General features: G+C 38.4%; 1 long non-coding RNA gene across 1 annotated transcript; it reads left to right on the forward strand.

Moving 5' to 3' along the window:
- Positions 1-22,416: 22,416 nt before the first annotated feature.
- LOC311302748 lies at positions 22,417-24,692 on the forward strand. The gene is made up of 3 exons (XR_014629660.1): positions 22,417-22,603; positions 22,693-23,039; positions 24,561-24,692. It is a non-coding gene; the product is annotated as an uncharacterized lncRNA (long non-coding RNA).
- The last annotated feature ends 896 nt before the right edge of the window (positions 24,693-25,588 follow it).

A 25,588-nucleotide genomic window follows, 5' to 3' on the forward strand; every position in this document is an offset into this window, starting at 1 on the left:
ACAAAGTAATTATGCAATTATTAAAATACAAAAATATAGGTGTTGGAGCCATTCTGAGTAATGGAATGAGATGGCGCTGTTTCTGCCACAGGTCTATTTAACACTGGGGTTAATTAGTGCAGGTGTGGCGTACAGCGAGGCATATGGTTTTTGACCGTGAAACCCATGCGTGAGCCGTGAGACACGGCGAATTGTTTATGTTTTTTGTTATTTTATTAAATGGATTGGTATATCCAACTTTAAGTTCACAGTTTTGAAAGTGTATTATTTATAGTTTAAGCTACAAGGAAACAGCACGCCGGTAAGCACGCGTACAAAAACGACTTAAATGTGCGCCAACAATTAGTCAAAAACCCACCTCTGTAAGAGAAAAAGACTGATCAAGTTTTAACTACACGATCCTTGTGCGGTGTGAGCACCTTGTCTTTGACGGCGATCGGCTGAGTGGAAACGCTGGCGCGTGCATTGGATATAGTAGGCCTATGCTACTGGCGCAGCGGGTCTCACACTGGACAGTGAGGCAGCCATGCAGTGATGATGGGCGGAGGTCGGTGACGGATGAGCGGCGATCGGTAGCGGATGACGGATTAAAACCCTTTGAGCCTCACAGTGGATGGTGTGGCTGTCCGGGCACGGTCACGACGGAGGTTGGTGAGCGTTCTCGCATTGGTCAGTGAGGATTGGACACGGTCACGACGGAGGTTGGTGAGCGTTCTCGCATTGGTCAGTGAGGATTGGACACATCACCAAGTGAAGGAAAGTTCTGTTGGACCTGCACGAGTAAATGAGGTATGAGCAGAACACACACACGTAAGAAGACACATGAACCAGAACTGCCTGCAGTTACTAAAGTGTAAACGGCAAGAGTGACAAGAACAATGCATTGACATTTGATTTATTGAACTTGACATTTTCAAACGAGGACTTGAAATAAGAGACATTTGTGTTTAAAAAAAAAAAATGATGAAAGTGTTTATGCTTTATTTCTGATTCTGATGCTCGTTTCCATGATATTTTGAAATGTTGCTGTTGTTTTTGGGTTGTTGATTTAAAAACGAGGTAAAATGGATGAAAATAGTCAAAGTACTGAGGTAACAAATGTGGTTTCAGCTGACTTACAAAAAGTTAATGAGGATGAAGCCTCTGTGAGGAAAAGATCTATAAAACTGACAGCAAAAGCACTGCTTTCTAAACTAAGTGACCTAGAGACGTTAAGAAAATCTAAATTAAGTAAAGCTGCCAACATAAAACAAACTGTTCAGGGTTTAATATGTCAGTCTGGTTATAAAACTGAAATAAAAAGTAGCTTCAGCAAATATCAAGCCTTGATTAAAGAAGCAAAAGTTGCACATAACAAGCTGCTTGAGTTGCTACCTGCGGATGAAAAAGAAAAGCATGAAACCTGGTTCAAAGCAAAGCTTTTAAGTGTGAATGAATTTTGCCAGTGTGTAGAAAATCATTTTAAGAGTACAAATGGTACTACTGAAACTGTTTCCCTTGTGGATGATATAAAGCCAACGGACAGTGTATCAAATGTTGAAACATCAAGCACTAAAAGCCGCACCAGTGAAAGATCAAGTCGATCAAGCAAAGTTGCATTGGAAGTTGCACATGCACAAGCAAAAGCCAAGAAAGCTGCACTCATAGCACGTGCAGCAGCATTAAAAAAGAAGCATGAATTGGAAGAGGAGGCGGAGTCAATACGTAAAAAACTGGAACAAGTGGAAATGGATGCTGAGATTGAAGCCTCAGATGCAGAGTTGGCAGTACTGCAAACATTTTCAGATCAGGATGGTATGGAATCTTACTTTGAGAAGCAAAAATTGAAAGAAAAATCTGACATTTCTGATGTAAAGTTTGAGAAATCTACCAGATTGATGAGTAGTAAAAATTTACCTATTGCAGTTGCAAGATCCACTGCTAATGTTGCACATGCAGTTGATGACAATTCTACACAACAGATTTTGCAAAGGCAAAATGAAATATCCGAGCTGCTCTTACAACAACACAAAGCAAGCCAACTGCCACCAAGACAAATACCTGTTTTTGAAGGTGATCCACTGAAGTTCGAAATGTTCATGCAAGCCTTTAAGCATTGTGTGGAGGAGAAAGCTGCATCTAAAGGTGATTGCATGTATTTTTTAGAAAGGTACACCAGGGGGCGCCCTCACGACCTTGTGCAAAGCTGTTTACATATGAGTGCGGAGAGAGGCTTTGAAACAGCTAAAGCTCTCCTACGTGAACACTTCGGTAATGAAACCAAGATTACAGCAGCATATATGGAAAAGGTTCTCAACTGGCCTGCGGTGAAGCCTGAAAGTGTTTTGTTACTACAGGATTATGCATTATTTTTACGTGGATGCTATAATGCAATGTCAGATTTGGAGGACATGAAAGAGCTGGACTTGCCGGCTAACCTCAAAATTATTGTTTCAAAACTTCCTTTTAAATTGAGGGAAAAATTTAGAAGTTCTGCATGTGATATTCGGGAGCGACACCTCCGCAGACCTAACTTTAAAGACGTTGTACACTTTGTGGAATATCAAGTCAAAATCTTGTCTGATCCTATTTTTGGTGATATTCAAACTACTGAAAGAGAAAAGCAGGTTAAAAGGGATGTGTATACAGCCAAGTCTAAGTTGAAGCGAGATAACTTTGCTACAAACGTCTGTGCTGTTAGCAAAGTGCAACACAAGGACACACAAGAAGATAAACCAAGAGACCACAACATCAACATCAATTGTTTATTCTGTTTACAAGATCACAGTATGGATGAGTGTCAACGATTTGCAAAGAACAAACATCGTGAAAAGATCAACTTCTTAAAGGAAAAAGGGGTATGTTTTGGGTGTCTCAACATTGGGCATTTGAGCAAAAATTGCGATAAGCGTAAAACCTGTAAAAAATGCAAACAGAGCCATCCAACAGCTTTACACATTTATGTCAAACAAGAAGACAAATCGATGAACATCAGCGGCAACAGCTATGAACCTAAACCAGCTGTAAACCATACACTTGTGTCAGCTCAGACATTTGGGAGCCAGACCGGGGCCGGTAGTAGTGGAATGCTCTCCATCCTCCCAGTTCAGGTAAAAGCACAAAAGGGCAACAAGGTCATTCAGACTTATGCTTTTCTGGACAATGGCTCAACATCCACATTCTGCTCTGAAGCTCTTATGCGTAGACTTAATCTCTCTGGGACAAAGTCAAAAATATGTTTGTTAACAATGAGCCCAAAAACATCAGTGTCAACCTACATTGTAAATGGACTTGAAGTAGCAAGCTTTAATGGAACAAGGTACTACAGTCTTCCAGATGTTTACACACAGAAAACGATGCCAGTTGATACAGCAAACATCATAAAACAAGAGGACATTACTCAGTGGCCTTACCTTGATCACATTGAAATCCCTGAAATTGATGTTAACGTGGAGTTATTAATAGGTACTAATGCTTCAAAGTTGCTAGAACCATGGGACATTGTGAATAGCCAAGGTGAGGGTCCCTTTGCTGTTAAAACCCTATTAGGGTGGGTGATCAATGGCTTAGGAAAGGATTCCAAAGACAACATGAATGACATTGGTTATCCTACTGTTACTGTAAACCGATTATCTGTAGAATCACTTCAGCTGCTATTGGAGAAGCAGTACCAAAGTGACTTCAATGAAAAAATCGCAGGCGACAAAGAAGAAATGTCAAGGCAAGAGGCAAGATTTATTGAAATAATGGACCAATCTGTAAAGTTAAAGGACGGACATTACAGTTTAAAGTTGCCATTCAAAGCCCAAGAGGTTACTCTGCCAAACAATCGTTGTATTGCTCAACAGCGCCTCATTGGACTAAAAAGGAAAATGGAAAGAAATGAGAAGTTCCATCAAGAATACACAAGCTTTCTTGAAAATGTCATCAGTAGTGGCTATGCAGAAATAGTACCACAGGATGAATTGCGTTGTGGAGAAGATAGCCTGTTTTATATTCCTCATCATGGAGTATATCACTCACAAAAGGGCAAGTTGCGAGTTGTTTTCGATTGTGGAGCTAAGTTTAAAGGAACTTCTCTGAATGAACAACTTCTGCAGGGTCCGAACCTCACAAATTCCTTAATAGGAGTGTTTCTACGATTCAGGCAAGAACCAGTTGCTTTTATGTCTGATGTGAAATCTATGTTCTATCAAGTTAGAGTGGCTGAGGAAGACAAAGACTTTCTAAGGTTCCTATGGTGGCCTAAGGGTGATCTGTGCAAGCAAGTAGAAGAATACAGAATGACTGTACATCTCTTTGGAGCAGTGTCGTCGCCTAGTTGTGCATGTTATGCTTTAAGGAAGACTGCAGACGACAATCGGAAGAGTTATTCAGATGAAGTAATTGACACAGTACATAGAAATTTCTATGTGGACGATTGTCTGAAAAGCTCACCGTCTGTGCAGAAAGCAGTAAAGATCGTCCATGACCTGGCTGACCTTTGCCAGAAAGGAGGGTTTCATCTTACACAGTGGATAAGTAACAGTCGCAAAGTCCTTGAAACAATTCCTGAAAAAGAACATTCTAAAAGTGTGAGTGAACTCAATTTGGACATAGACCAACTTCCAGTTGAAAGAGCATTGGGGCTACATTGGTGTCTGGAAAATGACAAGTTTAACTTCCATGTGAACTGCAAAGAACGGATGCAAACACGACGAGGGATTCTATCGGTCACTAGTTCAGTGTACGATCCCTTAGGGTACGTTGCGCCAGTCCTTCTTCCAGCTAAGCACATATTACAAGAGTTGTGCAGAAGGAATTATGGCTGGGATGAAGAAATTCCACAAACATTAAAACAGCAATGGATAAAGTGGTTAACTGACCTGAAAGAGATCTCAGAGTTCAGAGTGAGTAGGTGCTTGAAACCACACGACTTTGGAACACCAGTCCATGCCCAGTTACATCACTTTGCTGATGCCAGCGAAAGGGGATATGGCACGGTAACTTACCTGAGGTTACAAAACAAAGCAGGTCAAGTTCATGTTTCATTTCTTCTTGGAAAGTCCAGAGTGGCACCTCTTAAACCTGTAACCATTCCTCGTTTGGAACTCACTGCTGCTGTTTTGGCTGTTCGGGTGGACAAGATGGTAAAATCAGAGTTACAGCTTTCTTTGTCAGAATCCTGTTTCTGGACTGATAGTAGTACAGTCTTGAAGTACATCATCAATGAAAACAAAAGGTTTAGAACATTTGTGGCCAACAGAATAGCCATCATTAGGGAAGATTCAGACCCAGCACAGTGGCGGTATGTTCACACAAAACAAAATCCTGCAGATGACGCATCTAGAGGACTGACAGTCCATAAGCTTCTGAACAGCAAAACGTGGCTATCAGGTCCAGAATTCCTGTGGAGAGCAAGAGAAACATGGTTACAGTATGAAGTAGAGCCCACATTGGAGGAGGATGATCCAGAGGTCAAAATGGAGATCTCTACAAACACAATAACCATTCAAGAGGATAATGCGACCAGCCAACTCATCACCTATTTCTCTGACTGGAAAAGGTTGAAGGTCGCAGTTGCATGGTTACTCGAGATAAAAAAGACTCTATTGGAGTTGAGTCAAAGAAGGAAGCAACTTGTGAAAGATGGAATGCCTAATCTTGATGTTAACAAGAAAATATTGGAAGTCAGAAAGTCATTGAAACGTGAACGTGTATCAACTGAGGATCTATTAGCAGCAGAAAAAGCTATCCTTCAGTTCTGTCAGAGAGAAAGATTTGACACAGAGATTTGTGCACTAAATACAGGAAAACCTGTAAAAAGGTGTAGCCCTATCTACAAGCTTAATCCTGTTCTTGAGGATGGACTGGTAAGAGTTGGTGGAAGATTGTCCAGGACTGCAATGCCCGAAGAGAGCAAACATCCAGTCATCCTGTGTAAAGATCAGCACATCTCCATGTTAATTCTTAAAAATATTCATGAACAGACAAGGCACGGCGGGAGAAATTACATCCTTTCCAAATTGAGAGAAAAGTTCTGGGTAACTCATGCCAATGCAGCAGCAAGGAAAATCTTGTCAAATTGTGCTTTTTGCAGACGTCACCAAGGAAAATTGTGCGATCAAAAAATGGCTGATCTGCCCAAAGAAAGGATTACTCCAGACTTTCCTCCATTTACTAACGTGGGAGTGGACTATTTCGGGCCCATTGAGGTAAAACAAGGACGTTCTTATGTGAAACGCTATGGGGTTATCTTTACATGCATGGCTAGCAGGGCTATTCATTTAGAAGTGGCACACTCCTTAGACACAGACTCCTGCATCAGTGCTATTCGTCGATTCATATGCAGAAGAGGACCTGTAGCACACTTTCGCTCCGACAATGGCACAAATTTCACAGGTGCAGAAAAAGAACTAAAAAGAGCAATTGCAGAATTAAACCACAAATCAATTGAGAAAGCTCTAATTCATGATAACATCAAGTGGACATTCAACCCACCTGCAGCTTCCCATCATGGCGGTGCTTGGGAAAGCATGATCAGACTGGTCAGGAAGGTCTTGGTATCTGTGTTACATCTACAGACTTTAACCGATGAAACCTTAGTTACAGTCTTATGCGAAGCTGAAGCAATCTTAAATGATAGACCACTTACGAGAGTTTCTGAGGATCCTAACGATTTAGAGCCACTAACACCTAATCATCTTCTTACTTTGAAAAGGAAGCCAGTTTTGCCTCCAGGTCTGTTTGATGAAAAGGACCAATACGTAAGACGAAGATGGAAACAGACTCAGTATCTTTCAGATTTATTCTGGAAGAGGTGGACAAAAGAGTATCTTGTTACTCTACAGAAAAGACAAAAGTGGAACAAAACAAAACGTAATCTTACAGCAGGAGATATTGTTTTTATTGCAGATGCTACAGCACCCCGAAATTCTTGGATAATTGGAAGGATTATTAAATGCTTTCCAGACAAATCAGGCCTAGTTAGATCTGTGCAAATCAAAACCAAAACAAATGTAATTGAAAGACCAGTTACAAAACTAGGACTATTGGTAGAGCAGTCAATATAAAAGTGAACGAATACACCAAAGGAGGGGTTTATTTGTTTGTTTATTTGATTATTATTTTTATTGCAAAATGTTTTTTGTTGTATGAATGTCTCCATACATGAATATGTTTATAATTGTTATGTCCTGAAGTGCCATGAACAATTAGGGGCCGGTTGTGTTGGAGCCATTCTGAGTAATGGAATGAGATGGCGCTGTTTCTGCCACAGGTCTATTTAACACTGGGGTTAATTAGTGCAGGTGTGGCGTACAGCGAGGCATATGGTTTTTGACCGTGAAACCCATGCGTGAGCCGTGAGACACGGCGAATTGTTTATGTTTTTTGTTATTTTATTAAATGGATTGGTATATCCAACTTTAAGTTCACAGTTTTGAAAGTGTATTATTTATAGTTTAAGCTACAAGGAAACAGCACGCCGGTAAGCACGCGTACAAAAACGACTTAAATGTGCGCCAACAATAGGCTAATAAGTGATAAAAACATCTAACATGGCCACTTCTAACGGATTTAAATTGTCTGCTACTTTTTGCCAGCCCTCTCTCCTGGCTTTTGCAGACTTTGAGGTGTTTCTTGGCGTTTTGATTAAACATTAAAATTCCGAATAAACTTCGACTATTAGTTCTTGCTCTGCTGAGGAGAAAAACTGTGCGCTCTTTGGCCACGCTGAGCAGCCAATAGCAGCGTTGCTGATCAATGTTTCTACTATCGATACATATCCCCTTTTAACCAGCGCTTGAACGCGCAATTATCTCAGATAACTCAATCCAGCGATATTAATCATATCCGGCAAGTGTGTTCGAAGAACCGAGTTAGCCAGATCATGATTCGCACGATGATATCATCTTGGATGTGTCATTTGATCTCGGATGTAATAAGCAACATACGAAGAACGGGCCCTGGTTTTGAAACACCCGCTAGCCCAAACTAGCACGATTAATGCTAGTTTAATTAATCACTTAATTGCGTTGTTTTACTATTCAAACAGAGACCACAATTCATAACAAAAACTTTTTCCACTTTTCTAATCCACCACAGCAATTTCAATATAAATCAAACATATTCAAATGCCCATGTCTGACATGGGGGCTGTTCCATAAAAGCCGCGTAGAAAAGCGGGGATTAAAGTCCAAAACCGGACTTGAATGAGCCTAACAAATAAGTTGGGGCTAAAGTGGTTCCATAAAAGGTAATTGAAGTTCACCCAATCTCACTAATTTGATCCAGGTTTATCAAGTCAAGATAATTGCGTGTGCACGCGTTTCTGAAGCAGCCCTAGAGGTCGATCGTGGATCAAATCGATCCACCATCAAACAGCCTATATTTTGTGCTGTTTTATGCGTTTGTGACATGTTTATTTTTCCCCCTCAGTGCAAAACTTACATTTTACAGTTATATTCTCCATCTGTAAATGTTAGATGTAAAATGTATCCATTTTGCTGCTAATCTTCATATTGAACGAGCGCTGCTGCGCGCATGCGCGCCATATAGGAGCGCAATAATTCTGACTAAAATATACATTTTGCTCGGAAAATTAATATGCGATATTTTATAACACTAGAAATATCTTCTAATTATAATAATTTATCTTTAGTATGTTGGATAAGTTGCAGTGAACTTCTAGTATTTAGAATGCTGAGAATTGCAGCTTTTAATGAAATAATTTTTTGGAGAAAGCAAGAACCCCAGTTTTAAATGAGTGGTTAGATTTAGTTTCTAAAGTACATTATGGAGAGGATAACATGAAATTAAGAGCAAATGTATACATTTTGAAAAGATATGTGCAACTCTAAATCAAAGAATATTCCATAAAATAAAGGAATATATATTAGCCTACATTAATTTTTATATAACCCTCCCTCCCTTTTATTTCTAGCCTAGTTATTTGTTATTTTATTTATTTACTTATTTAATATTGAATATTTGATGTTCAAATAATGTTACTTGAATAACTATTAGGAATAATGTGTCATACGAGTTTGATATAAATATGTGAATGTTACATTTAATATTTATTTATTGTTTTTTTGTCTTTTCCCCCTTAAATCATATGTAAAAGTGTCTAACTATGTACTTTTTGGTTATTGTTCTAATCATGTGTGTTGGCGGGTATTATCACAAAAGAAAAAAAGTAGAAGGAAAAATAAGGAATATTTACTGTGGGAAAATATGATGTCTTTAAAGGAACTGTCAATTTGTATAATTGTGTTAAATGTGTTTGAATTGAAAGACATAATAAAGTACTTAATAATATATATATATATATATATATATATATATATATATATATATATATATATATATATATATATATATATATATATATATATATATATATAATGTGTGTGTGTGTGTGTGTGTGTGTGTATGTGTGCCCTTGTTTATATTACATTGTGGGGACCAAATGTCCCCATAAGAATAGTAAAACCTGAGATCACCTACATTGTGGGGACCAGCCAGCGGTCCCCACTTTTCAAAAGGCTTATAAATCACACAGGATGAGTTGTTTTGAGAAAGTAAAAATGCAGAATGTTTCCTGTGATGGGTAGGTTTAGGGGTAGGGTTAGTGTAAGGGGACAGAATATACAGTTTGTACAGTATAAAAACCATTACGTCTATGGAGAGTCCCCACAAAGATAGTGAACCAGACATGTGTGTGTGTGTGTGTGTGTGTGTGTGTGTGTGTGCTAAAATATTTGTTATTTGGACATTAGATGTGCCTTATTTAGAATTTTAAACCTACAAGTGTATTTTTATGATGGCAATAACTGTAAAAGGGACTATTGTAATGGGGTAAATCAAATGTAGGCTAATACACTGTCAATTACTAAGCTCAGATTCATCTTACCAGTTAAAATTTATACTGTGCTTTTGTAATTATTTATTTTTAATTTTGTGATTTTAACTTCTGCTTTACAAAGCTTTTTTTTTTGCTTGTGTTCTAATGTTCTTCTAATCATAAACATGTACTACAGCTGCCAAACAAAACCAGAGAGAAATGTATTCATAAATCTTTAAAACAATCTAATTAAATCTTGGGCACAAAGCTTTCAGCCAGTAATAAAAGAAAACCTGTAGTATATATATTGTATTTAGGCCTATCTATCAATATATATACAGTGTGTATATATATATTGTCTAATTTATCATTGTAGCCTTGTTTAAGTTTATTTTCTGTATACTGTGTATTTATTTTTGGACTAATAGTGGTTATTAAAGTCCAATAATGGTATGAGAGAGTGTCAGTGGTAATATCATCGTGTTCTTGTCGGTCAGTGTTAGAGGATCTGTGTAACAACTGAGGCTTAGCCTGACCGTTAGCCTGCCCTGGACCAGGCTAGTTTCCCAGCATAAGTTGCCAGGGTAACTGAGTTTGAACTATTTTAAGTTTGCTTTATGAAACAGAATCCACCGACAATAAGTCTGACTAACCAAAATAAGCCTGGCTTGTATTCTAATCTTGTTTTATGGAACAGCCCCCTGCACATAATCTCAAGCCTCACCGTATGTAAACAAACAGCCTCCGTCAGTCTCACTGATATGGACCTTTTTCACAGACTGTGATGACGCGTTTTAACGGTCATCAGAATCTGATGGTAGCCTACCCTGAAAAGGTTTTTTTTTTTTTTTTATGTTTTATGTATGTACAATACATTTATAACACTATACTTTGTATTATATTACCGTTGCATCAAATGACAAAAAAATAAATAAAAAATGGATGGACGGTAAAGTTGACATCTTTCTTTCTTCTGACTGCCGTTATCAATCTCTCTCTCTCTCTATTTTTTTTATTTATTTATTTATTTTTGTATTTTTGAAAGTTGTGAAAACACAACTGTGCAGTTTTTCTTTTGCTATTTGAGCGACAGAAATTTTAATTTAATGTTGTCTCTCATTCACTGCTAGGAGTTTACCAATATGACGACTTCCGCTTCCGAGAAACCTGGAAATTTGAAAATGGTCAAATTGAGAATCATGATGAATGCACACATTCTCATCTGTATTTTTTACTTGCGTTTAAGGCCAATGGAGACATTAAAAAGATATTTCAATTTTAGCCACTGATACTGAGTGCAAAGCCTAACAAGACGACATGGAAATATGTTGTGAAAGTGAGTTTTTAAGATTGACTTATAGTAGGCTATGACTTAAATACTCTCAATCACTCAGAGATCAGAAAGAGAGAAAAGTTGTGATTAATTGTTCAATTTTTGTAAGGTTTTGATGCCATCTAGTGGATGTAACTTTTCTTTGCCAGTGTGTCACTTCCTGATGAAAGTCATAAAGACTGAAGATCTTCAGTGAATGTTCATCAGATCAGTTTGATCTTCTGGTGCTTCATCAAGAGAAACGGTACAATTTATGAGGTGTGGAGAGACATCATGTATCACTGGAACATAAACAGACGGGGACCAATTTGCAATTAATATAAACTTTCTGACAGTGTGTGGGACATCCGACAACTTTCCAAGAAGTGGCGCAACTGATTTACAAATATCGCGATAAATATGTACAGGAATTGAGGCAGTAGCCAATGACAGCACTAGGAGTAAAAGCTGCAGGATTGTACGAGTACAAATATACATATGGTATATATGTATCAAACTCAGGTGGTTTGATCTGGGCTATGGGTTTTGTGAGAAAAGTTTTAAGAAACAACAAATGCTTGATAAAATGTTTGATTTAGGGTTAAAACCAAGACATACCATTGTGAATATTTGCCTTTGCAGCTTTCCGTCTCCTCCGTTTACTTCTCCTCAAACAATAATGGGCCGACTGAGTCTGAAAGGCCCTTTTTGTCTTTTCAGCTGTAAAAAGAGAAAAGAAAATATCATTATGTATAATATATAGGATTATTTAAAGGAAAAAGTACTGATTTACCTTACAAATATTGGATGTTACATTATAAAGCATTAAAAGCATGGCAAGTGTTGTGGTTAATATGCATTTACAACAAATATCACTTTAAAACTATCAATACAGAGATAAAAGCATGGTAAATTTTGTGATTACTGTCCTTTACTACACCAATCACAGTAAAACTAAGGTTACTGAGGTTTAAAGCATGGTAAGTTTTGTGGTTACTGTCCTTTTACCACACCCTATCACAGTAAAACTAGGGTTACTGTGGTAAAAGCATGGTAAGTGTTGTGGTTACTGTGCATTTACAATAAGTATCACATTAAAACTACCAATAGTGTGGTAAAAGCATGGTAAGTTTTGTGATTACTGTCTTTTTACTACACTTATCACAGTAAAACTAATGTTACTGTGGTAAAAGCATGGTAAGTGTTGTTTTTACTGTGCTTCTACTACAAATACAACTTTGGAACTAATTGTACTATTTTTAATCTGATATGAATATCTAGGCCTATAGCACGTCACGTGACAGGCAAGGCAAGGCAAGGCAAGGCAAGTTTATTTATATAGCACATTTCATACACAATGGCAATTCAAAGTGCTTTACATAGAAGAAATTAAAATAATAAAAAGAAATAAGAATAATTAAAACAGTTTAGAAAAATAAAAAATAAAATACAGTACAAACAGTCGGACGAACATTGGCACAGTGCTCATTCAGTAAATGCATAGTTAAACAGATGTGTTTTGAGTCTGGATTTGAATGTGACTACAGTAGGAGCACATCTGATCTCCTCTGGAAGCTGGTTCCAGCTGCGGCTGGCATAATAGCTAAAAGCAGACTCGCCATGCTTAGAGTGAACCCTTGGTATTTCAAGCTGATATGATCCTAATGATCTGAGTGATCTGTTGGGTTTATATTCAGTGAGCATATCTGCAATGTATTGAGGTCCTAGGCCATTGAATGATTTATATACCAGTAATAATACTTTAAAATCAATCCTAAATTTAACTGGGAGCCAGTGTAAAGACCTGAGGACTGGTGTGATGTGTTCATATTTTCTGGTTCTGCTCAGAATCCTGGCGGCAGCGTTCTGTATGAGCTGCAACTGTCTTATGGTCTTTTTGGGAAGGCCAGTGAGGAGTCCATTACAGTAATCCACCCTGCTGGTGATGAAAGCATGCACAAGTTTCTCTAAGTCTTGTCTGGAAACAAAGCATCTAATTCTTGCAATATTTTTCAGATGATAGTATGCTGATTTAGTTATTGCTTTGACATGACTACTGAAACTAAGGTCTGACTCTAGTGTCACACCAAGATTCCTGACTTGATTTTTGGTTGTTTGACCCCTAGAGTGAAGGTATGCGTTCACCTTGAGAACTTCATCTTTGTTTCCAAACGCAATGACTTCAGTTTTGTCTTTGTTTAACTGAAGAAAGTTTTGACACATCCAACTGTTGACTTCATCAATGCATTGGCACAGGGAGTCAATGGGGCTGTAATCGTTAGGCGATAGGGCTAAGTAGATCTGTGTGTCGTCTGCATAGCTGTGGTAAGCAATTTGGTTCTTTCTCATTATTTGGCTCATTGGGAGCATATACAGGTTGAACAGGAGCGGCGCAAGAATTGAGCCTTGAGGGACTCCGCATGTCATGGATGTCCACTCAGACTTATGGTCTCCTATACTCACATGATAACCTCTCCCATCTAAGTATGACCTGAACCATTTTAGGACTATCCCAGAAAGCCCCACCCAGTTTTCCAGCCTGTCCAGAAGTATGTTGTGATCGACAGTGTCAAATGCAGCACTGAGGTCGAGTAGTACCAGCACTGATAATTTGCCTGAATCAGTATTTAAGTGAATATCGTTTATTATCTTTATGAGCGCTGTCTCTGTGCTGTGGTGCGGTCGGAAACCAGATTGAAAATTGTCAAAGTATCCATTCGAGCATAAGAATTTGTTCAGCTGATTGAAGACAACTTTTTCAATGATCTTGCCTATGAAAGGAAGATTTGAGATCGGTCTATAGTTGCTTAATATGGTCTTATCCAGATTGCTCTTTTTCAGGAGGGGCTTGACAACTGCAGTTTTCAGGGAGTTTGGAAAACTCCCAGAGAGAAGTGAAGCATTTACCACTTCTAGAAGATCTGCTTCTAAACTGTTTAACACACTTTTGAAAAACGATGTGGGAAGTGTGTCAAGAGCGCAGGTTGATGTTTTAAGGTGCTGTACGGTTTCTTCCAAAATTTTGCCATCAATTTCTTTGAAATCAGACATAGTAACTACTTTCTCAGGTGGTTTGATCTGTCTGACCCCAGCACAACTCAAGGATGTGCTGATCACCTTTCTGATATTATTGATTTTCTCAGAGAAGAAAGAAGCAAACTCACTGCACTTGTTGTCTGAGAGCATTTCACTGGGAATCTGGCTTGGGGGGTTTGTCAGTCTCTCTACAGTAGCAAAAAGAGTGCGTGTGTTGTTTAAATTGCTGTTTATAATATTTGAGAAGAAAGTCTGTCTAGCTTTGCCTAGTTCCATATTGAAAGCATGAAGGCTGTCTTTGTAGATGTTATAATGGACTACAAGTTTTGTCTTCCGCCACATGCGCTCTGTTTTTCTGCATTGTCTTTTCATATTTTGCACTGCTGTTGAGTTTCTCCAAGGTGCTTTTTGTCTGCCACTCTTCTTCCTGACTTTCACAGGAGCAATATCATCAATTACACCTTTAACTTTTGAGTTAAAAGAATCAAGGAGAAAATCAACAGAGTCTGCAGATATGCTTGGTGTCAAGGATATAGCCTTCATAAATAGGACACTAGTGTTCTCATTTAAGCATCTCTTCTTGACAGACACAGATCTAGCTTCAGTGGCAGGAGAGATCAATATATCAAAGAAAATACAGAAATGATCAGACAGTGCTACATCCTTAATAACAATCGATGAAATGTTTAGACCCTTACTGATAAGTAAATCTAAAGTGTGTCCACGATTGTGTGTGGGTCCATGTACATGCTGAGTCAGATCAAAAGTTTTTAAAACAGTTTTGATTTCTTTTGCCATATTGTTTTCTGCATTATCTATATGGATGTTAAAATCTCCAGCAATGGCAAAACAGTCAAACTCTGAGGTAATTGTTGATAACAGTTCTGTAAAGTCCTCAGCAAAGGCTGGAGAGTATTTTGGAGGCCTGTAAATAATGAAAAGTAAAATGCGTGGAGCACCTTTTAACACAATACCCAGATATTCGAAAGACAAGTAATTCCCAAATGATATTTGCTTACATTGATAGATATCTTTAAAAAGAGCAGCTAGACCCCCACCTCTCTTAACAGCTCTGCAGACACTCATAAAAGTAAAGTTAGGAGGGGCTGCTTCATTGAGGATTGTTGCACTGAAGCTGTCTTCTAGCCAGGTTTCATTTAGAAGCATAAAATCCAGGTTGTTTGTGGTTATTAAGTCGTTGATTAGAAGTGATTTATTTTTAAGTGAGCGAATGTTTAAAAGAGCTAACTTAACAGACTTACTTTTCCCCACAGCAATATTAGTTTGACGTGTAATAGGCACCAGATTAGTTAGGTTTGCTGTACGGCTATTGAAGGCCTTAGACTTTCTATCATGTAATAGAACAGCAATAGAGAAAGATACAGGCACACTGGGTTCCCGCTTGTTTTGTAAACATTTGAGAAAGTTACTGTTATCAAAACGGGGACCCGACACATATCACTGAGAGCTGGTATCAGTTGTTTTTGGTTCACCTCGAGCAGAAGGAGGAGGGTGTGGGCCCTGGCGTTGTGGCAGAGGCCGAAGAGCTCTCACTGGAGGAGGGGGAAGGCGAGCTGGGCCCGCAGGCTTTGGTGGTAGTGGTGCCTGTCTTTTTTTTAGTTGGTATCTGGGGGCTTGCAGCAAAAGAGTGGGATAGTCTGGTTCCAGCATGCACCAGTTCTTCCATTTTCTGTGAGAAGCACAGTAGTGGCGTTGCAGGGGAGAGGGAGAAAGTGTCTGGTGAAAGGGGCTGTTGCTCTGGTGTTATAGGAGGCTGTAATATGCTGTCCTGGCTTCCCTGGCTGTTTTCCAGGAAGTCGTCCTTGGGTGCTGAATCTTCAAGCAGTTCTGATATGGCTGTCTGTGGTGAGCTCTGTGTGCAGGGCTCAGCTGAGATTGTGTCCGTGAGCAGAGGTTGTTGTGGCGGAGTGGTGTTATCATGTCCATTTTGCTGCTGAAGTGAAGTCCCGTGGTCATTCATACTGTGTCCAGGTGTGTGTGTGCCGTTCAGGGGTGCGTTTCCCGAAAGCATCGTTGGCCAACTATGGTCGCAAGTTCCGTCGTTGCCAATAGAGTTCAATGGACATTGCGATGAACTTGCGACCATAGTTGGCCAACGATGCTTTCGGGAAACGCACCCCAGATTAAGTGGATTGGCACAAACAGCAGAAGGATGATTTAGGGAGAAGTAGATATTGTCCTTTAACACTCTTGAACCAAGTTTGTTTGGGTGATGGCCGTCCCGATGAAACAGTTGTCGTTGACTCCAGAAAAGATTGAAATTGTCAATGAAGTTCACTGCTTTTATATTGCAGGTTTTTTGCAGCCATGTATTTAGCCCAAGCAACCGTGAAAACCTGTTTGTTCCTCTTGCTGGGAGAGGTCCACTGATGAATGTTTGAACTTTCAGACTTTTAAGTGTTTCAAAAAGTTCATTGAAATCCTTCTTAAGGAGTTCTGACTGCTCTTTATGAATATCATTCTTCCCCACATGTATGATGAGTCGATTAGCAGTCTTATGTTTCATCAGAATGTTCTGAAGTTCCCTGTTTATATCAGAAGTTGTTGCTTGTGGAAGGCAGCACGTAGTTGTATCCCTGCTGCTAATGTTTCTGATTATGGAGTCCCCCAATATCAAGTGTTTAAGTCCCCCAAGGCAGTGTTTAATCACCCTATTTTGAATTAGAAAGCAATGAAACGCAAAGTCTCCGTGGAAATGGCAGATAAATATCGACAAACAGAAAAGACATTATATCACACATTATTAGGACAGCGTATTTAGGTATTTATTTACTACTTACCAACAGCTGACACACGTGAACTGATGCCAAATATCGCGATGTGTTCGGAACGAGACTTCTTCAGCGCGATTTCCTACTGATAAAATATTATTTTAAAAAATATCAATAAACAGCAAAGCAATCCAGCTTCCCTGGCAATAAGACAGAAATAATAACATTAAAAAAAAATACAACTTCAATACAACTAAAATATATTAAACAGCTTCTCTGCTGCAGCCGACAGGCAGAAATAATCGAGCTGTGATCACGAAAGACGAAAAATAACTAAATAAACGTGTCCGTGGCACGAATCAATAGATAAAATTACGTGACCATATCACGAACGTTGGAGTTATCCGTGGTCTCACCACAGACTCAATCCGTGCTCCTATCACAGATTTTAGATCTGACTATAGCCAAGCAAGCAATAGGTGTAAAACGCCATCAAACTGGATTTTATGATGACAGGACAAGACAAAATTGTAACACAGTCGACATAAAGCTTTTAAGTGTCTAAACAAGTGAGCAACATTACAACATCCAGTGAGTGAGGTCAGGTTGTTGAGGTCCGTGGTGCCATCACGGGACTTCAGTTAGGCTAACAAAATCAGACTGAATTTTTATGATGGCAGGACAGTGCAATAGCTACAATAACAGAGAGGTTAAAGTCTTTATGGTATTTGGTGTTGGAAAAGAAATAAATACTTAAAATGTTGTGTTTCCAAATGAGAAAGCACGTCCGTTGAGTGAGATCTTTTCTCTGTCATTGAAACGGGTATCCGTGTGTGGACCACGGAAGATGAGTGTCATTGACTTGCGCGTTGGAGTTATCTGTGGTCTCACCACAGACTCACTCCGTGCTCCTATCACAGATTTTAGTTCTGACTATAGCCAAACGAGCAATAGGTGTAAAACGCCATCAAACTGGATTTTATGATGACAGGACGAGACAAAATGTCAAGTTAATTACATGCCATTGCAACACAGTCGACATAAAGCTTATAAATTCCTAAACAAGCCAGCAACATTACAACGTCCATGAGTGAGGTCAGGTTGTTGAGGTCCGTGGTGCCATCACGGGACTTTGATTAGGCTAACTGAAACAAACCGAAATTTTATGATGACAGGACATTGCAATAGCTACAATAACAGTCAGGTTAACGTCATTATGGCATTTGATGTTGGAAAATAAACAAATACTTCAAATGTTGCGTTTCCAAATGAGAAAGCACGTCCGTTGAGTGAGATCTGTACTCCGTCATCGAAACGGGTATCCGTGTGTGTGGACCACGGAAGGTCAGTGTCATTGACTTGCATTGGAGTAATATCCGTGGCAGCATCACGGAATTTGGGGCGATTCCGTGATGGCTCCACGGATTTTGAGTTAAGGGCCCGTGGACATTTCACGGAATCCTGTGAGACCAGGTTGCAATGTGCCGTATTGTGTCCAGACTTCTAAACAATCCAACACACCCGTCTCCACGTTAACCGCTAGTTACAGTTTTTTACAATCACTTTGCTACTATTTTCAGAACCTTGATGTCATTTTTCAAAACTCTAGACACAAAACAGTTATCACTTGTAACACAGGCTGTCTCATGTTCAAAACATTGCATTGTGCATTCACATCTTTAAAGAAATCTTGCACAATCATTGGTTCAAAAAACAAATTTACTGTGAAATACCATTGAAACATAACTATAGATCACCCACACACAACCGATAGTTTCACTGTGTCACTGTTCGTACAATCATTAAATATTGTAGAACAAAATAGGTGATACAGGTTTCATTATGGTACTACATGTACAGTAAACACATCTCTGTAAAAGTACTGCAGTAGTAGAGAGAATACTACAGACACAGTGGAATCATTGAACAAAGTTTGTAATATATTAATGCAAAACACTAGTACAATCACAACATGTTTATTTGAATCAAAGCAAAAATAATTAGCCATGAAATAGAAAAGACAGTACTGTAAAACATCAAATGCAGTGTTCCTCAACTTGCTTGTACTGTAAGAAACAAAACAGGAGTGATTACTGTACTTCTACATTGTCATCAACTCTGTGTTGTGGATTTGGCCACAGGTTCTCATCTACATCACAATGGATGTTTTCATTAGCCAAACATCTTGGAAAAAACCTTCGGGCATGGCGAATCCAGGCCTAACACTGGCCTGCTGTGATGTCATTGCAGGCGTCATCCATGGCCTGGAGAAGAGTGACTTGTTCATGAGGGTGCCTATCATCCATGCGGAGAAAAATTCCTCAATCGGGTTAAGGAAGGGAGAGTATGGGGGTAAATACAGGGTGGTAAATTGAGCATGGGCCATGCTTGCACCACATGAGCATGATGGAACCTGACATTGTCCCACACAATGACATAGGTCACACCTTCAGCTCTACAAACCTGATCGAGCTCATCAAGAAAGGTGACAAGGAGGTGCATTATATGGTCCAATATGAGGTCTGCATCCCACCACACCATCTTCTGATATAGCCGCACACATGGTAATGTTGGCCACACGTTGTCCAGGTACTTGGATGGTTGCCCGCTGGCCAATGAAATTCCAACCTCTCCTCCTTGTCTTGGCCAGATTAAAACCTGCCTCATCCAAATATATGAATTTGTGATGGTCGTCATCAGCATCCAGCTCCATCACCCAAAATATATAAAATACATTTTGGAAAGATTTAGAGATTACTGTACAATGTAGAATTTTGGGGAATGTTTTTACAACAGCCATCTTGAAACTGAACTTACCTGAACATACTCAGTCCTCATTTGCTTCACTCTGTCTGCATTTCTTTCGAGAGGCACACGGTATAGTCGTTTTATAGATACCTGGTGCCTTTTCATTATGCGTGCAATAGTCTGCAAACTTATGGATCCCACATTGTTGAACATGTCTTCATTGTCCAAGATATGCTGGCGAATATAATTTCTGGCCCGAACCAAATCGGGCACAGCCTGCTCTTATTGGTCAGTTAGAATTTTGCCTCTGCCTCCACTATTTGGCCTGGTCACAATTCTACAGGGAACATTAGAGTAAGAAGACACTTGGTCACATCACCTATTCTGTGATACACATTGGTATGCAGTCATTTGACAGTTGAGAGTAGCATAATGTTTAGTGCATGCTGATAACTTACCAGTTCTCATTGCAGAAAGTTCTGATTGAGGCCACGGTTGACCTTCTGAGGTTTGGTTGTATCATTGTAGCTGCCTCAGTCATTGTCATGCCATGATTTATGACATGGTCTACAACTATTGCCCGAATTTCATTGGACACTATGCTGTTGCTGCCGCTGTCTTGGTCCGTGGCCTTGTCCTCTAACACGTTCCCCCACACCTCTCAAACGAGGCCCACAACCACCTCTCAGAAGGGGTGCCTGTCTTCCTCGTCTTCCTCGTCTTCCTCGTCTTCCTCGTCTTCCTCGTCTTCCTCGTCTTCCTCGTCTTCCTCTGTGACCTGGATCACCTGCTGGCTCCATGTTACATATCACTATGCTCTTGCAATTGGATCCCAATCAACTCTTTATATACTCATTCCACAATGTGCACTCAATCATCAGTAACGAGTTGGCAGAATTGGACAAGCAATTACAAGGGCCTGCATCTATACAGTGCAGTACTGTCAATACTGTAAATAGTCTGAAAAGGTGGTACAGTATTTGGGATCATAGACACAGTGTCTGATGAAGCATTATGATAAAATATTAGGCTACATCCATGGATATTGTAGTCTAATTGGTTCATGCTCCACGCTAATTGGTGACAATGAATCTCGTTATCTTGAAACTTTCATGATTTAAACATGGAAGATTGTTTGTCTGTTTCCATACAACTATGCATTAAGAGTAATGCAACAGTTACTTATCATTTTGAGCAGTTGTATCAATTGATAGTTAGATCATTGTAAGGAAATGAATAGACACTCATTTGAAATGTAATGTGTGAGTTGCCTTTTGAAATAGTAGTACTTTGATTGATGTTAAGTTGTGTCATATTGAACAGGTGATTTTTGTTGAATGAACAAATGATCAAAGTTTTATGTGTATTGTATCCAAGCAATTGATAAAAGGGTTAGAGTTTTGAAAAATTTGCATTTTGATCATTGGTTGTGAGTTTTGTGTCTAGAGTTGTGAAAAATGACATCAAGGTTCTGAAAATAGTAACATTTTCTTTTAGTGATTGTAAAAAACTGTAAAAGTATGTTGCAGGCTAATCAGCCACACCGTTCATTTTTATTTGCAAGATATTCAGGCCACAATCACAAGATGGCAGTGTTTGATCATTCTTATACTCTCAAAAACAGTCACATTTGGAAGTTTTTTCGACTGATTATGATATGTAACATACACATCAAGCTGGGACACAACTAATTTAAAGCGCATATGTTAAGTATAAAATGCTTAAAATGTTCATTCAGTTTCTTAAAATGTCTTTAATATACAATATATATAAAACAATAAATAAAATCAAAACAATTTCTAGTTGCAGTGATCACTGAATTGAAAATTACATTGTTATTATTTCTGAATTTAAAAAAAAAATCTGGTTTTGTTTTCATTGTTTGTTGAATATCTCTGGTTGAGTAAATGGTACAATAACCCATGGGTTAAAAAAACAGTCATATTCATTATCGGGCCATAATTCCTGAATATTTTTATATAATATTATAATAATATTTCCTGAAGGCAACAGTGTTAATTTACCAATATGTTAAAAGTTTTAAGAGGAAAGCAAACAGAAAAAATTTAAGACTAAATTATAGACCTAGTCTCTTGGTAAAATCATTTTTATTGTTAAAATTACCATTTAAGATTTGATTAATTTTAAACATTTTATAACTCATTTATAATTGTCTCAGTATATTCTAAATCACTTCTCATGTCCATATTGAGGCCTTTGGCTACCAACAGTATTTTTCCAGAATCAGCAACTAGAAAAATCGTTTCTCAAGTTAATATTAATATTATTGGATGCACATATCGATGGTGTGATGTGTGGTGTGATGTATGTGGGTTGGTTAGGAGGAGGAGGAGGAAGTGCCAAACATAGATAGAGATAGCCTACATAGATACCTCATTACTGGCCGCTGTGCGGAAGCTGTCCGCCATATTAGGACGGTCAAAATCGTAAGTTGCAACCTTGGAATCTAGCTATGAATCTATATCTGTAATAGACTTCAGAAGATGTATTTCGTATTTAGTTTATCATTAATCATCAATTATCACTAAAATATAATCAGACTAAAACTAATAAAGATGATCAGATAACCTTGTAGCCAAATTGATCTTAGCTTCTAATGAAAGCTGTGAACTGATTATTCACATGTGAGAATGTTTAACGTTATCCAATGTCATTGGCTATTTAAATCTCAGCAGTTGTGGCATGTTATAAAAGTCTGTGTTTTTACAGTGAGTGAAGCTGAAGACTACTACTGTCTGTAATGTTGACCGTTCAAAGATGGCGGACACAACAGTCGAATGAGAAGGATCTACTTATCAACATGTCTATGTGGTTTAAAGTTCCAGTGAATTTGACAACTCTGATTTGAGCAGGTTGCGTGGAAGGATGATAGATAAAGTTCTATCAAGGACATTATTATCAAGTTGTCTTCCAAGATGAAACTGTTTGTTTTAGTAACGTGTTGTATTGGTAAGTCATGTTCTGGTTTGACAGTTACTCTCACAGGTTCATTTACACCGGGTGCTGCTGTGTATATTGACGGTGCAAATACTTTTTAGGCATTGTTGCTGCTGCTGATGACGATAAAGATGAGATCGAGTCGCTCGGGGTTTCTGAAGGAGAAAACCTCACCATCGCAATTCACATCAAGAAAACGGACAAAGACCCTCAGGTTTTGGTAACCCGTCTCAAAGGCTCCTCACAGGAATCGATTGCACAGTTAATCTGCCATAACGGAGACTGTGAACGCGAGGAAAAATCTGGAGTTTCTCTGATAGGCTATATGATGGAGGGAATGTCACGCTAATCCTGATGAACGTCAGTAACAATCAAACGGGGCTTTACACGGTCTTCAAACTGAGCGATTCACCGCTGGAAAACCAGATTTACAACGTTACACTATATCGTAAGTATTACTAAGCATGTCGTATTGTCTTTGAAATATAACCCAGAGTTTCATGTAGCCTAATGCGTTACAGTAGTTGCATCATCACAATGTCGCAGGACCGCAAAGAGAACAGCAACATTTTGCTAATTGTGAGAAAGAATGGTTTATTATGAGGCATTTTGACGTATGCGGGCGTCTAAAAACTTTAATAAAGCATGAAATTGCCATTTAATTATATACACATTTTATACATATTAAGAACAGTTCCTGTTTTGTTTGCTGTAAGCTGAAACGACATTTTCCACTGTATGCTATTAAAATGAATGTAGAGATTTGTACACATTTAGCCGTAGAAGTAGGCTAGAATTTTGGGCTTCACACACTATGAATGAATGAACTCAAGTAACTTATGGGTGGGATGATCGAAGTGTAACATTGCGTCATGTCTCGTGATGTAGCGGATGTGACAGAGCATTGACTGAACCGAAGCCAATTTGTTCAGGAATGCTGTACATTGTGCTTAGCTTATGCAGCAAATCGTAATTGTGTAGCTAGTAGAAAAGGAAAGATCGTCAAAACAAACTTTAATGTAGGCATGACAAACCAAGTGAGTGATCAAACATCTTTAACTTTTCAAGTCTCAAAATAAACAAACTCAAATTGGATGATTTAAAACATGGTTTTCAATTGTTAAGATGACACTGGACCAAATATGACTATCCTCATGTGAAGGACCACTTTAAAAGGCAACTATATATATTTTAGTATATAAAAACACAAATCATGCTAAAAAAGAAATACTTTTATCACAAAATGTGTATAATATCTATTTAATATTTTATTTCTATTACATTTTGTTTTTCATACTTACTATAGTAGCCTACTATTCTGTTGGATCATGTAAAATTTATTTATATATTTTAATAATTTCTTTATTATCAATTAAAAAATGTAAATAATTTAAGTTTTTTTTTAATTATTTATTGTTTATATCATTTATTATTTTTTATTTCAGTTACATTTTTTCATTTCTTAATTTTTTTTCTCAACTTTTTTTAAAAACTTTTTTCCACGAATCCCTGATTTAGGAAATATTTTTACTTCTGTCTTATACCTGGATTCCCTGAAAATCAAAATTTGTGTTGCTGTTGTAAAACGTTAATCGGTTTCTTCCATGGAACACAAAATTATATTTTCTGAAAGAATATCCTGGACACTTCATGAAAATGAATGAGAATTAAGGTTATAATATACTTGCAAAACACAAAAGTATAAAGTAGTACATATGACATAAACGGTTCAAGAGCTTTATGTGAGAAATGAGAAATGCGATGATGTTTGGTCATGTGACGTGCAAGAAAAACCTGCTCAGATCTTTATTGTATATCTTATCACTGGTGTTGATCAGAGATGACCACAGGACATAAATTATACGTTCTTGTGTGCATACATGTTATTCAAAATCGTGAAAATCCATGGACATTTAATACTCTTATTTAAGAATCCACTAACAGATTTCGATCTTGTTGTCCCATACAGAGGCTCCTCTCCGGACCATCAGCTCTTCTGTCATGTACAGTAAGTCCTTCACTGCTGGCATAACCTCAGCTGGACTGGTGCTCATACTGGTGCTCATCACTGGTGCCATCGGAGTCGTTTATTGGAAACGCAGAAAGGCAAGTATCATCGCAGAGCAATTTATCTTAATCTGTCAAATCATGATGACATTAAAGATGACAAACAAACTATTTTCTCTCCTTAAAGGGTTAGTTCACCCAAAAATGAAAATTAGCCCATGATTTACTCTCCCTCAAGCCATCCTAGGTGTATATGACTTTCTTCTTTCAGACGAATATAATCAAGAGTTATGATAAAAAATATCCTGGCTCTTCCAAGCTTTATAATGGAAGTGAAGAGTAAGTCTGGAGTTTTTGAAGCTCCAGAAAGTGCATCCATCCATCATAAAAGTAATCCATATGACTCCAGGCGTTAATAAAGGCCTTCTGAAGTGAAAAATATCCATATATAAAACTTTTTAAACTGTAATCACTGGCTTCCAACAACAGCCATACGCGCGTTCACAAGAGAGTTGAGATCCGGTGGAAGGGTGTCACGCATTAGAAGTCTAAAGGCCCGCTCACACCAAGGACGATAACTATAAATATAATGATAAAGATATAATTCTACAAATCGTTCTCCATATTAAAGAATAGCAGAGTTCACACCATAACTATAACGATAAAGATATGAGGAACGATATCGTTGGGATCACTTTCAGAACGATTTTTGTTCCAGCTGTCGAACGCTAAAACACTGACAGACAGCCAATCAGAATCCACTCAAATTAAAGGGTGTAAAAGTGTTTTGGTGTTGTTTTTATTCCACGATTGACTTCGTCAGCTAAATTCACTGTTAGATCGATTACACTAGACTAGCTAGATTCACTGTTTAGATGCGCTCGAAACGCAGCATGCTGAGGACATCTGCTGGTAAAAGACGTGGAAATGCAACAAGAACAGCAAAAACACATTCCATGACTTGTTATACACAACGTTAAGCAGGAACAC

This window comes from Rutilus rutilus (assembly GCF_951802725.1).
Source record: "Rutilus rutilus genome assembly, chromosome: 13".
NCBI lineage: Eukaryota > Metazoa > Chordata > Actinopteri > Cypriniformes > Leuciscidae > Rutilus > Rutilus rutilus.